Source organism: Meleagris gallopavo, chromosome 6 (assembly GCF_000146605.3).
Source record: "Meleagris gallopavo isolate NT-WF06-2002-E0010 breed Aviagen turkey brand Nicholas breeding stock chromosome 6, Turkey_5.1, whole genome shotgun sequence".
NCBI lineage: Eukaryota > Metazoa > Chordata > Aves > Galliformes > Phasianidae > Meleagris > Meleagris gallopavo.
In genome coordinates, this window is record NC_015016.2 from 35433760 (window position 1) to 35448625 (window position 14866).

The window sequence follows — 14866 nt, forward strand, 5'->3', positions numbered from 1 at the left end:
AAAAAAGGCCAGGTCTGTCTCTATCTTCATTTCCCTGAGACCAAAGCAAATTACATCACATGCAAACTGAGCTCATACTGATCAAATCTATAACACAAAATCTATGCATGTCTTAATGTGCACACTGCAAACTGATTGTTTCACTTCTGTGTCAAGGTATGGATCTGACCCTGCTATAGTCATAAAAACAAAGAAAAACCCCACAAACCTGTATAGTAGCAAATCTGGTGTAGGACTGAGTTTGGAATACATGGCCTAATTTAAAGCAGAAATCTCATTGATTTCAGACTCATGGCCCAAAGGCAAAAATTCCAGTGCTGTTGCCAGTGATGGCAGTGGTAGAACTCCCACTGGGTGCAACATGAGTTTATTGGTTTTTATATCACATTTGAATCAGAAAGACATTGAGTGAAATGTCCCTACCAGTGTCAATAGGATTTTTGTGACTAATCAAGCAAGGACCAAGATTTCATTTCTTAGGTCTGCATAATTAAAGACCCTGGACTGATATTGCTAGTACCAGCTGCAACTGACATTTTTCAGAATTTTTTTCTCTTTCATAAAAATTTTACATTTTCTGAGTACTACTCAGATCATCTCTACCTTGGTTTTCTTATTTATTTTTCTTTTCAAACTTCTCTTTTCAAATACAAGTCTTTTCAGCCCAGTGCTCTGAGCAGCATGGTTTTGGAGTCACACAGGAATCCCAGTGTGAATAAAGAAGATTTAAGAAACTGAAACTTCCCTGTATTTCATTGTTCGATAAACCAATTTGTGATAATGTTTATATATCTCCAAACATTGTGAAAGTTCACCAAAGTTTCTGATTAGTTAAAGAAGTAATATTTAGCTACTGTTGTGAGCAGAATTAACAATTTTTAGCTCCTCTGGAAGTACTTTCTGTCCACAGATATCAGTAAGCTATTTCCTTAATAACCCTGTTCAATTCTGCATCAATGACAGAATTAAATCAAAACTGTTTCTATGGATCCCCTAATCGGTGCTAGAGAAGAACAAAGATACAGCTGTAATATTAAGGCCAATCTCTACTTCCAGAAACCTTTCATAATTCCATTATTAAAATTCCTGGTATCACAAAATGACTTGGCATAGACTAACACATAGACATAAGCTCTGCAATCAGACAAGAAACATAAATGTTACACAGAAAACAGAGGATGATTATAGCTTACTAGGTAACGATCAATCAGTAGTTGTGTGGTGTGTCCATAATCTCTCTACTTTAAGAATCTAGGGGAGAAAATGTATACATATAGAAATCTTAGAAATCGCTAATAGACTTTGTGATTCTGAAATGTCTTTCATGCTGTTAAAATGACAGATATGCTGAAATTCTTCTCTATTTATTAATATACATCCTTTGATCAATGAGTTATGTTTGCCTGCTTACAACATTTTAACACATTATCACATTTAATATGGAATAATTTTAAAGAACAAAATGCCAAGAATAGCCATCTCTTATCTCTGATAGCCATATGAAACAATAGAGCAAAGGGCAGAATAAAATCTGGATAGGAGATAAAGGAAATAAATATACCTAGTAAAGAAATAATAACAAAATAAATTTTTGAAAATGTAGGCTCTGTCAGTATTAATCACAGGTTTTTTTTGTGTAAGAAAAGAGAAAGCAGAGAGCCCACAGAAGAGCCTTTCTAGAGGGAGTGAAAGCAAGTGTTGGCACAATAGGACGAACTATGAGCCTGGCATTCAAGCTACCTCTTCTCTTCTCACCAAGCCTTAGATAAACTCCAGTACAGTGTTTTTTCTGCAAGTATAATGGAAACATTACTGCTTTTACTATCTGAGGTAATCAATAACTTATGTTTCCCTGGCATACTAAGTAGGCAGAACTAAAAGCTTTGTTGACTTGTAGACTAACTTTTTACACTCATTACACATTATGAGTTAATGGGATAGACATTTTATTACCTATAGTTGGTATTTTTATGTAGGATAGTGAATGTACGAGAGCTTTGTATCTTTAATTAAGAAGATTAAAATATTTGTGGGTGAACAATGTCTTTAAAAAGCCGTTGATGTAGGAAAAGCATCATATGCTGGGCAAGACATTTAAACTTTAGTGAACATTTTATATCAGTGTTTTAATGCTTCTGCAAAGCAATAAGACTGGAAATAAAGTGAAGAAATTCTGAATCTGAGCGGAGTTGAAAAAAATCTCTTTTACTGTAGATCCCAGCCCAATACCAAATGTCAATGTCACCTATGCAATTTGAATACCATGCTCAAGTCTGACTGTAAACAGACAGTTAAGTTCATCTCTAATGTAAGTGCTGAAATCACTGGAAATATGCCTGCTTATATTAGGTTCATCTGTGTTTGTTTTTTTTTAGCTACTATATCTTAAAGTATTTATTATCAGCTGCATAAAATACACCAATTAAGAACATTTGGCTTGGCAAAACATCACCCTTTTCTTCAGTGTTTCTAGAGTTTGAATTAAAAGAGTCTTTACACACTGCAGAAGGAATAAAATGGCTGAAGACTAAAATCACAAGAACAGTTGGAGACAAGAACTCATACTTGCAAGGATGTGCTTTTAAAGGCAGTCAGAGCACTATTAAAAAGAGTGGTAATGGAAGCAGCAGCAAGTGAAGCATATACATACCAGTTAATGCCTGCCTGGGTAGCTCACAGTTCTCCACATACGGAATAACTAAATGTAGTGCTTTGATGACTATTTTTCAGTCTTTGTGCCAAAGCTACTCCTGCATGGACACATCTCCATTCTCTACTATTTCATCCTTGCAGATGAAAAAGTACATGCACATGAGAGTCATTAGGAGTTGGGAAGAAATTTGCAAACAATCTAATTTTAAAAGGATAAGTAATGAACCTGGATCTCAACTTCTGTTACAGCAGTTATTTGATAAGCTTGAAGATTCAGAGGGACAGAAGAAAGGACAGTCACTGAAATGGCATAATTTAGTGCTTAGAAAGGAACTTAGAAGCATATCACAGCTATAATTCAGGCTAATGTTTCATTTCATTTGAAAAGGGAGTCATTAGAAAATGCTTTGAAGCATAAGAATGTCTGTCCATTGGACTTCCTGGCTAGTCTAGGAAGGGAAGATCTCAAACAGTTTCATAGAAAGTTATGTAAAGATCCAGACTTAAAGATAAAAATAGACAATGTACTATGCAGAAAATTATCATCTTTTCTGGTGCCCTTGGGTTTTGCCCCGCAAGTGCTTACTCACTTAAAAAATCCTAATGTCTCCAAACCCCACTTACTTTCTAATTAGAGTATTATTACTTACATGAGTAAGCATTTGCAGGATAAGTGCTTTTGCAAGCAATCTGAGAGAGGCCAGTAAGTGAATGAGCACTGGAATGGAATGATCCATTTAGCTACCCAGGAAGCCTGAGTATGTCTGAGTTGTGCCCTGCAGGCAGTAAATTACCTTTCTGTGAGTAAACAGGACCTATAATCACTAAGAGCCTGACATAAGAATAGCATTTTCTTGTGCAATTAGTGTAAAACAAAATAAAGAAAGAAATACAAGCTGTAGGTGTCTGACAGCACATGGGGTGATCAGAAAGATAAACATAATTAAACATGTAGATCAAGATGAAGTTTGGATTTAGGAGCAGCAGAGAAGCCCCAAATAAAGTGCAAAGTGTGCCCTCTGTCTCCCCAGAAGAGAGAATACTGTAGCTCCTTCTCTTTCTGTTAAATCCATATCTACCTTCAATAGCCCTGCATCTTTATCCTGTTCAAAACTATTTTGGATGAAGAGTGGAATAGTATAAAGCACATTGTGTAAAATGCTAGGATTTTGAACCAGGTAGACTTATATGCCCCAAGAAACCAGAGGGTGGAAAAACAGTAAAAATCTGACATCATTTGAAACATCTTCTGATACCAAAGACATCTGATCAGTTATAGCAAAAAGGAGACAAGACTCATCAGAGCTCTGTCTCTGGTAATTCTGTAACTCTTGGGGAGCCAAGAACTGAACACTGTACTGGTGTGGCTTCACAGGTGTTAAGTAGAGGGTTCTTAGATACACTATGAAATATACATATAGTAGGAAGGGTCTTTCTTCATAATTTACAACTCAACATATGGAAGGTTTTTAAGCACTACCTTTAAAACCAAAAGAAAGAGGAGAATCTATTGTTTTATTAAAATGCTGGCACATAATGTAAAGAAAGACAAAAAAAAAAAGAAAAAAGAAAGTTGTCTAGCTTTGATCTCTGCTAGTTCAAATGCATACCTTATATGGGCTGTTCGTCATGGAGAGCTGAAATATCAAAACAAATAACCTTCGTATATTGGAGAGAAAAGCCAACAGCACAAGCTAAATAACTGTGGCAAAACAGTTCATTTATGCAAGAACAAATTATTTTGTCATTTTACCATCATTGTACAACAAAATAGTTTCACCTTCAACATGAGCATACTAATTCCATCATTTTTTACCTCTTCATTTCAAAACTCCCAAGAACATGAGGTATACCTCACACCATATGAGGTGGACCCTCCCATGCAATGTTAACATACCAAAAATAACTCAACTCAGACTAATTTTGAATGTTCTGTTTTGGTCAGGAAAAAAATGATATTTACATTAAGGTTTTTAAGAGGGAGTTACCAAATTGATTATGATGATTATTCTAATATGCAGGAAAATTCTAAAAGTACATTGCTCTGGGTATATAGTTTTAGATGTGAAAGGAGGAAATTCAGAAGACAGATGCATAACCAGTGCTACTTTGAAGATTTTTTCTATATTGAAGTGACTTATTGAAGTGAATTCAAGCAACTGGAAAGATGCAGTCTCATTTTTCCTTCAGGATAAAATTTCCAGATTTTTTCTACCTTCCTGTTCCTCCTGTTATATTCTCTCCTTATCTCCTATACCTTAAGATACCACTCCCTTTAGTGCTGTTTTATCTATTTAGAGATGCTTAAATTCAGATAATAGGCACCTTCACTGTTTTCTAGATCTATTCTTGATGTGGGAGCACATGAGTCATCTAAGTGGGAAGTCCTCAGTCTTCTCCTGTGATGTGAAGCTCAGACATTGGTGTCTGAAAAAAAATATTGTTTTCTCTCTGTGGAAAACATATGAAATTTCAAACATCCGACCATCTTTTATTGAGACCAATTCTTACTGAGGAAGCTATTCACAAGATCAATCAATACTCATCTTCTGGCTTAGTAAGCGTCTCTTACAAGTAGCAAGTTGACTGGGAGAACATCAGCAAATTGCTATCTAGGATACATAAAAGATTCACTTTGGCAGTACTAAGTGTTTGAGGAGAATCCCAGGTACCACATTTAACATGAGAGCTGGGACTGTCATCCTGTACAGAGCTAGGATTGTGTGTGCCGTCTCTCTTCTCGTCCCTTCAAATTGTACTTCCAACATGAAATGATGCAGGGAAAGCGACCAGGCCCTCCTGCAGACACCAGTGCTATATTCAACATGCAAACTTCTGTTTGAGCAGTGCACGGGGAAAAGATACAAGTTCCAATTTAATTAATGGAATTTTTGAGAAGTCTATAGTGAGATGGGTATGCCACAAGCTGGTGTAGTTTTTAAAAATGTTAAACCTACAAAAATTATATTGAGGAGAGGTAAGAACAAAGAAAGATGCACACACATTTTTGATGATAAAAAACATAACTGGGCAGAAAGAAAAGTTTCCTTTTCTTATTCTGTAGAAGCAAGACTACAAAAGAAACATCCCTAATTTCTTATGTAATTGTTATTCCGCTCACACTGTTATAAGTAAACAGCCCAGCTTATTCAGAAAACAAGACTCTGTTACGCAGAGTATCTTTATGAGCAGCTAGCAGACTGCTGTTGTTTTTTTTTGTTTGTTTGTTTTGTTTTTGTTTTTTTGTTTGTTTTTTTAATAAAACATGGAACAAGAGACTGGAAGGCTTTTTTGAAAAAAAATCATGCGATTAACATACAAAATCTTCTACAAGCTCACAGAAGTCAATGGATTCAAACTAAATCTGGATATGTCCCAGTGCTCTCTATCTATTTGCAACAATAACTAACATATTTGCAAGTCTGGTTCCAATTACCCAGCTGACATCAATTATGCCAATAAATTTCTGAGGATTAATCTTTACAATACATGGAAAAATGAAGATATAGTTGTCAATATATAGAGGAGCTCACTAAATATTTTCTGGGATATATAGTTCTTTAATGTTGTATAACTAGCCTACTTTGTTAATATATGTCACTGGAGTTAGCTTGTTGCTCAGCTAATATAGATTCAAAGGAATCAAATCTCCATAAATACAGGAGATGCTACAGCTTCAGCAAAGAAAACTGATCTATTAAGAAGGTTTTTTCAAATGTCTTTCAACAAGCCTTGGGGGCTGCTAAGTCTGGCAAAAATGAACATGTCAGGTTTCATTGAAAATCACAGCCTGGCTAAAATGGGATTTTGAAAGATGAGCCACCTGCTTTATTAATAACAACATCACAAGATATTTTTAGTTTATTTTACAGGCACAAAACTGTGTTCCACAGATCATTTTAAAATGTGAACAAAAGTTTAAAAACAAATGGAGCTATTTTTTAAGGACCTTCCTCCTCCTTGTCATCATAAGCCTCATAAATATAAGACTTTTACAGCAGAGATTTCCCCTTCCTTCTGTTTTGGCTCCAGGGAAAATCTACAGAAAAATAAATCTACAATATGAGGGAATCAAAACCATAAAACGTGAACTACATTACTGAAGAGAATGCTGAAAGACAAGATACAAATCTCATTGAGGACAAGACGACAGGAACACTAACTTTTCCATAGACCAATCTGAAAAACAAAAAATGCACAGAACAGAGAAGAGGCAGGTGGTGGATGTTCATAGGTCACCATTTCAGACAATGAGATACCTGGTAATCTGCTCTCCAGACTTACAGCCTTATGCTGTAAGTCCACTGCTAGGTCAGTGTTAATGTACAGTCCACCATAGGGAAGTCTGCAGTGCTTCAATACAGCACATAACATCTCTTTTTAGAGATCACCAAGGACTGTGGCTTCTGAGGTACTGAGGACTCCATGCTCACTGGAGAAAAGGACAAAAAGGAAACTACAGATTGGAACCAAGCATAGAACTGTGGAATGATTTGGGTTGGAAGGGACCTGGAAGATCACCTAGTTCCAACACCTGCTATGTACAGGGACATCTCCCACTAGATCAGCATGTCCAAAGAGTTGTCCAACCTGGTCTTGAACACTTCTGGGGATGGGACATCTGTAACTTCTCTGGGCAACCTGTTCCAGTGATTCATCACCCTCATAGTGAAGAATTCCTTCCTAATGTCTAATCTAAATCTACACTCTTTTATTTGAAAGACATTAGCTCTCCTCCTGTCACTGCACTTCTTGATAAAGAGCGCCTCTCCAGCTTTTTTGTAGGCCTACTTTCCATACTGGAAAGCCACTAGAAGGTTTCAGGTTTCCCTCAATTGTTATTTTAGAAATTTCTGACCCAAATTTGACACTGATTTCTTTCAACACCAGTGGGATCAAATTTGCTTTATATAACAAGCCCTTTACCCACCAGTCAAGACAGCTGCCTCCCATTTGGACCAAAATAGTTAATTACAACTGTCTAGCAACAGCGACAGCTTCATACTGGATAAAAGAGAAATATATATTATATTCAACTGAAATGCAGAGGGGAATTCATTGGCAGTTATCACTGACACTATATCAAATGGATTGTAAGTGAGGAAACTCAAAGTGAACGTTCCTTTTCTTACATTTTGTAGATTTTTTTCTAAAACCTGTTGAAAATAATGGGAATATGCGTAGCTCTGACTGCTAACTCTGGCACATGAAGGACAAAGCACAACAGCTCTGCAAAAAAGCACAATGAGTATCTTGTTTCTCCTGTTGATATTTGGTAGTTCTTGTGATTGAATATGTATCACAGCAGTCTTCAGACATTGAAAAAAATTTGGAAAAGAAACAAAGTACTTCTTTTACCTCTATTAAAAATGTTTAAGTCCCAGCAAACTAGAATTTCTAGCTACTGCCTTATTAGAAAGATAATGGACTAACAAAGAAATCTATTCTACTTTCCTCAATCCCTTTTTTAGTTTTTAATTTCTAAACCATCAGAAAGATTAATTACTTTATAAAATATTTCTTTGTAATTCAGCAGTAACTTCTACCAAGACATACTGCCCTTTTTGAATGCATATACACTTATAAACACACAGTTATGCACATATGTATGATTGCTGAAGTACTGATAAAAAATAATAATAATAAAATCAGTAATGACAAAAAAGAAGGCAAGAAAGCAATATGGGAAAAAGCAATGCAATACAAGGTTTGCCATACTAGCCTGCTTTCCCAACAGAGAAATAAGCCATGCTCTATGAGTGATGTTCATTCATCTATCTGCCTTTCATAGTATAAATATTAGATAAGAGCATTTTTATATTGTTCAGCCAAAACGTCATCTCAACCTCTGAAATTCATATGATACTGTGAATAAGATACAGGACAGTCACCACTCAGAGCACTGTGTTTTATAAGAAATGCTGGATTTTTATTGTGAGTGAGGTACCATTCAAACTGATCAAATTGCACTCAACTAGATCGTCAGTAAAGCAGAAGACAAATAATCTCGTCGTTCTCAGAACACACTCCAGCAATACATTACAGTAGTTTGGATTTCCACTTCAGTCAGTGCTGGCTGCCAGCAGTGGCACTAATTAATTGAAGTCCAGCAGCATTTTGACTGATACCAATGTAAACCCAGTAGAATGTAGAATTGCTTTTAATGTTGATGTGTGGTTTTAGAGGATGGGAGGCTGCTTATTGTTGTCTGATGATTGCCAATTCAACAAGTCTTCCTATAAACAAAGAAAGATTCCTATAGAGCTTCCTTGGGACTGAGGCAGATTTCAAACACTGCTATTTGTATCCATCATTCCTGCTCAGCTCCTTAGCAGCAGGTCAGATTATTTTGGATCTGGGGATATTCAGGGTGTCCATCTGACTGCTTTCTAGATGGCATATCCTGCCTCTTTCATGGAAAAAAATCAAAATTTTAATGAAACTGAAGCACATAAAAATGCTCTACAGAGAGAGTTGTGTTTCTGCTTATTGGTATCACATGATACCATAAAATTGAACCCATCCAGTCTTTTAATTACTATTAAGTTTGTGTTAGTTCAGGAGGTAAAATGAGCTGGATGATGACTCAGCATGAGTAAGTAACAGAGACCAAAGCTGGGACGTAAGTCCTTTTCTTTCCAATTCCCATTTTGTACAACTGCACTGAGACCTGGTAAGAAGCATCTTGGCAACACAGACCATTTAAACAGTTTATGATCTTTGCCTCTGGCTCCTCTCATCATTCCTGTCTTAACTGGACAATTTCCTTTGCCTGAAAAATCTGCACTTATTCTGGTCATTTTTTCCCACATCTTCAGCTTTTCAGCCCTGGTTTCTGATGCTTTCTCACATTTCCAGTTGATTCTTCATGCCAGCTGCTTCCGTGGGCTGCTCTGTCCTCGACTATTATTTTCTGCTGCATTATTACTCTGCCCCACTTTTTTCCCCCGTATACAGCAATAAGCATGTTGTTTTGTGTACTGTCAGCTATTAATGTATGTTTTCAGATCTTACATTACCATCTTCTCTAACAGCAGCTGATACCCTAAGCATCGGTGTTTAGTTCACAGACCACTAATGTAGTCTGGCAACCACAGCTTGGGAACCTCTGGTGTAGAAACCAGATGAGTTCATCAACAATTACAAACAAACAAACAGAAACCCTTCCTTTTAATCATCTTAACTGACCCCCAAAGTGGAGACTGCTCTTGGAACCGCTTTCCCACTATCCCTTTAACACTCCCAGTACATCATGGGTACTGAGATGCTACTCATCTGAGAAAAGTCTGACTGTAAAGAAAACAAATAAGTTTTTAGCTCCTCATTTCAAGTCTTAAAAAAGAAAACAATTACACAAAACAAGGCATGGGATCCTATCTTTTTCAGCTGGCACATATTTCTTCCTGTTATTCACACCTGGATTGCTAATGACTCCCATAGTTGGCTCTGCTTGCCAATTTGCCTATTTATTTATTTCCTGTGTTGCACTAATGATGCACGTTTTCCCAGTTTCAGAGAAAGTATGTAAAAAACACGCATCCTTTTTATTACGTTTCCCTGACAGTGACCAACATTTTACATAGTAGCAAAGGTCACTGATACTGTTATTTATTACTGATCCACCAGGACTAGTAAAAGTGTGTGTGGGGGGGGGGGGGGGAGGAGGGGGGAGAAGAAGCCATATTTTGCAGAAAATAGTTTTGTATTTTACAAGTTCAGTCACAGCTATGGAATGTACCGCATGCAGAGCTGAAAGTTAAGACAGAAGATTACTGTATCTGTCACTATGCAACTGAAAATAACCTACACAAACACAGGAAAAAAACTAATTTGAATAGTCACAGGCAATGATGAGACAAAAAGGTGTAAGCAAATATCATATACTGAAGACTAAATTTACATGAATTAAGACTACAATCTTATTATTGGATTTGAAGCGATCCTCAAATCAAGCACTTTTATTGCACATGTCTAGTGTTTTAACTGATAACATGTTCCACTGAATTCTCTTACTTATCTTACTCTTCAATATCTCTCAGTGTCTTCAATATCTCTCATCAGAAAATTTGCCCTTATGTATTTCTAACTTTTTATAACCAAGACTGATGATTAAAGCATGATGACCTAGTAGGTCTTTTCTGTCATTCTATGATGCAATGTGTATGGGCTGCCAGAAAAACTCTGATAAAAGTCTTGTCTTTTTTCTTGTCAAACAGGTGGTGTGTTACACTATAGAGACACTAGTGTACAGGAATAATAAAAATACTGTCAGGCTGACATACTCAAAGTAAATCTACCTTGGAAAAAGTAACTGGCAATGGCTAGAAGAAGAGCCTACTGATTTAACTGACTCCTTATAGATGGATTCCTGTTTTGATGATTTGTTCCTGTTTTGCTCCTCATACTGATCCTTTTTAAGCTGATCTGAGAGAAGTCTTATTGCTTCTAAAAAGAAATTAACAATAAGCATCTTATTTTTTTCTTAACAGCAACCCAGTTTGTTCAGCTTATTGGGAAATATCAGAAGAAATAAGGCATAACTAACAATCTAATTAAGGTAGACAGTGGTACAGAGAACAAGGACCAACAAATACAGGTTTCATCAGGAATTTAATTATTGAAGATCAAGACCTATTTTGCAGTAAAGTAACACTGAGCACCAGTCCACATATGAAAAAAATTAAATAAATGGAATACAATGAAACATAGGAGAATTTAAAGCAAAGAACAATAACACTAAGAAGGAAAGGATTTACCTATTCTGACACTAATTAATGAATTAAGTTTTTGTTGGTTTTGGTTTTTTACCCTCAAAACAGATCCTTCTTCCTATTATGTTCAAAGACTCCTAAACAAATTTGTCTCATCTTTTACTATTTAAATGAACTTTATGTTCCTAAAGTGATGGGGAGTGCTCTCTGACAACCTACAGGCAAAAATAACAGCATACAGAGTAATTACAGCATCTGGTTGCTTCAGAAAATATCAAGACAACGCAGGCAATCTGCTCCCAACATGTTAATTAGTCTTCACATAAGAAAAATTACTTGTGATAGATTTAAAGACACACAAAAAGGCATAGAGAGAAATGGATACAGAATCATCCAGCTGTAGAAAATAGGAAACTAACTTAGACACTGCATCCTATTTGGTAGAAGATCAGTGCAGTAAGCTGTATCATATGCATAAAGTGAGAAACTTGAAATGGAAAACCAAGGTTTTCAATGTAAAAAAAAAAAAAGAAAAGGAAAAAAAAGGAGAAAGAAGTACAAACAGTTGTATTGCATACTCATGCAAAGAAAGATCTCATCTTCTGTACTCAGAACACTCCATTGTATTAGTGGAAAAGAGTTGCAGTTGTGGCATTTTGGATGCTCATCTAATTCAGACATCATGGTGAAGCTAAGGCCAGCGCAGTATCAAAGATTAGCACACAGTAATCAAAGCTCTTTTGTAGGTGCAGGGGAACTACAGCAGTCACTGACATGTGTCCCAGTTAGACAAATGATAATAAAGGCTGATGTGATGGGATTGCCTCATACAAGTGCATTGTTCTGTGCAAGTCCCAACCCCTGAATAAATATGTTCAAGGAGACCTACAAATTGAGAATTTCAATCAACCAGCATTGCAGCAACAAAGAGCCCATTAAAACACACACTAAGAGAATAAAGAGATAAATAAAGGCATACACTAAGGAGGATTTTTTAATCATAAAATAAAAGAAACTTATTCTAAGTATCACAGTCTTCAGTATTCCTCCCCATCATAAAAATCTCTCAGACATTTGGGCATTTCTTATGTAATGATAATTTTACTTCTCTTCTTAGACATATTCAGAATGCTTTGCATAGTTTGACATGCATCCTCTTACTGCCTTCACTGCCTCCTCATGAGCTCTGGGATTAGTAGCAGGAAGGTTTTATAGTTCATTTGAAGTTACATATTTGCATTAATGTAACTGCTGACAGGGATTCCTCAGCAATACATACCTTACTAGATGTGCGATAGACTTGATACTTAACTGTTATGTGCCAATAAGGTTAAATCAAATTCTGTGATGTTGTGTAAAATTAAGATTTAAAATTTTCTGATTACAAATACGTGGGCAATGACGATGAAGCATGGTGAAAGCGTCCTGCAACAGACAGTATTTCTGTCCAGAGAAGGAAAAGCAAATGCTGCCCCCAGGCAACATTTCATATGGCTCTATAGCCAGGCAGGTTTTCAAGGAAATTAGATTAATCTGATAAAGAACTTATTTTCCTAATCTAAAGGCACACTAGAAGTATTGAATATCTTGCTTTTCCAAGGTGAAAACTTTTCAAAATAATAGATAATACTTTGGAAAATGATGGGAGAAAATTTTGCTTCAGCTGCTCCAAACCAAGTGAATTATAAAGGTGTGTTTTTTTGTTGTTGTTGTTTTGTTTTGTTTTGTTTTTTGTTTTTGCCAAAAATCTATTTATTTATCAATGTTAAACTTCTATTCACAGCTGCCTCTGCTTGGCAATTGCTAAGCTCTGGCATATCTCCAGCTATCAAATATCACTAAAACCAAAACCTTTGGCTTAGTTTTCTGTTATATTAATAAATTATTTAAGAAGCAATCAAACTTGCACTGAACCTTGAGAAAGGTATTAGCTGCACACTAAAAGACAGTAAAAGCCATGCTTTTGTTACTGTAATATTGACCTACTAAGTAAGAAGTACAATATGATTAACAAATAAGTGCTCCTGAAGGGTTATGCTCCAGGACATAGTTACCTAATGTGGACAAGGAGTACTTGAAGCACATCAGCCTTTACGCTGAAGAAGCGAATAACTTCATAGAACCATGGAATGGCTTGGCTTGAAAGGGACCATAAGGATGATTCAGTTCCAACCCTCTGTAGTCCAGGCTGCTTGAACCTGGCCTTAAACACCCACAGGAATGTGGGAATCCATAGCTTCCCTGGACAACCTGTTCCAGTGCCTCACCATACTCTGAATAAAGAATTTCTGACTAGCATTTAACCTAAAACACTCCTTTTAATTTGAAGCCATTCCCCCTTGTCCTATCGCTATCTGCCCATGCAAAAAGTCCTCCTGCTTATAAGCTTTCAAGTACAGGAAGGCCTCATTGAGGTCTCCTCTGAGCCTCCTCTTCTCCAAACTGGACAAGCTCTGCTTCCTCAACCTTTCCTTATAAGAGAGGTGCCCCAGCCCTTTGATCATCCTCATGGCCCTCTTCTGTATCCCTTCCAATACCTTCACGTCTTTCTTGTGCTGGGGGCCCCAGATCTGGACACAGTACTCTGGATGGGGCCTCATGAAGAGTGCAATCTCCTCTCTCACTCTTCTGGCTGCCCTTCTTTTGAGGCAGCCTGGGATACTGTTAGCCTTCTGGGCTGCAAGTGCACACTGCTGACATGCTCAGTTCTTCATCTGTAGGACTCTCAAATCCTTCTCTACAGGCATGCTCTCAAGGTGTTCTTCTCCAACTCAAGCGCAACACATTGCATTTGATCTTGTTGAACCTCACTCCGATCACGTGGGTCCACTTTCCAAGCATGTCAAGGTCCCTCTGGATGACACCCCTTTCTTCTATTGTGTCAAATGCACGCACCACTTCACTTAGTGTAATCAGCAAACTTGCTGAAGGTACACTCAATTCCACTATCTATGCCTTTGACAAAGATGTGAAGAGTACTGGTCCCAAGAGAATCATAGAATCACCAAGGTTGGAAAATTGGAAAAGACCTAGAAGATCATCCAGTCCAACCGTTCACCTATTACCAATAGCTCCCACTAAACCATGTTCCTCAACACAACATCCAGTCTTTTCTTGAACATCCCCACGGTCAGCGACTCCACCACCTCCCTGGGCAGTCCATTTCAGTGCCTGACTACTCTTTCTGAAAAGTAATACTTCCTAATGTCCAGCTTGAATCTCCCCTGCCATAGCTTGAAACCATTCCCTCTGGTCCTATCACTAATGACACGAGAGAAGAGGCTGACCCCCAGCTCACTACAACCTCCCTTCATGAAGTTATAGAGAGCAATGAGGTCTCCCCTGAGCCTCCTCTTCTCCAGGCTGAACATTCCCAGCTCCTTCAGCCTCTCCTCATATGGCCTGTGTTCCAGACCCCTCACCAGCTCTGTTGTCCTCCTTTGAACACACTCCAGGGCCTCAATGTCTTTCTTGCAGTGAGGGCCCAAAACTGGACACAGAGG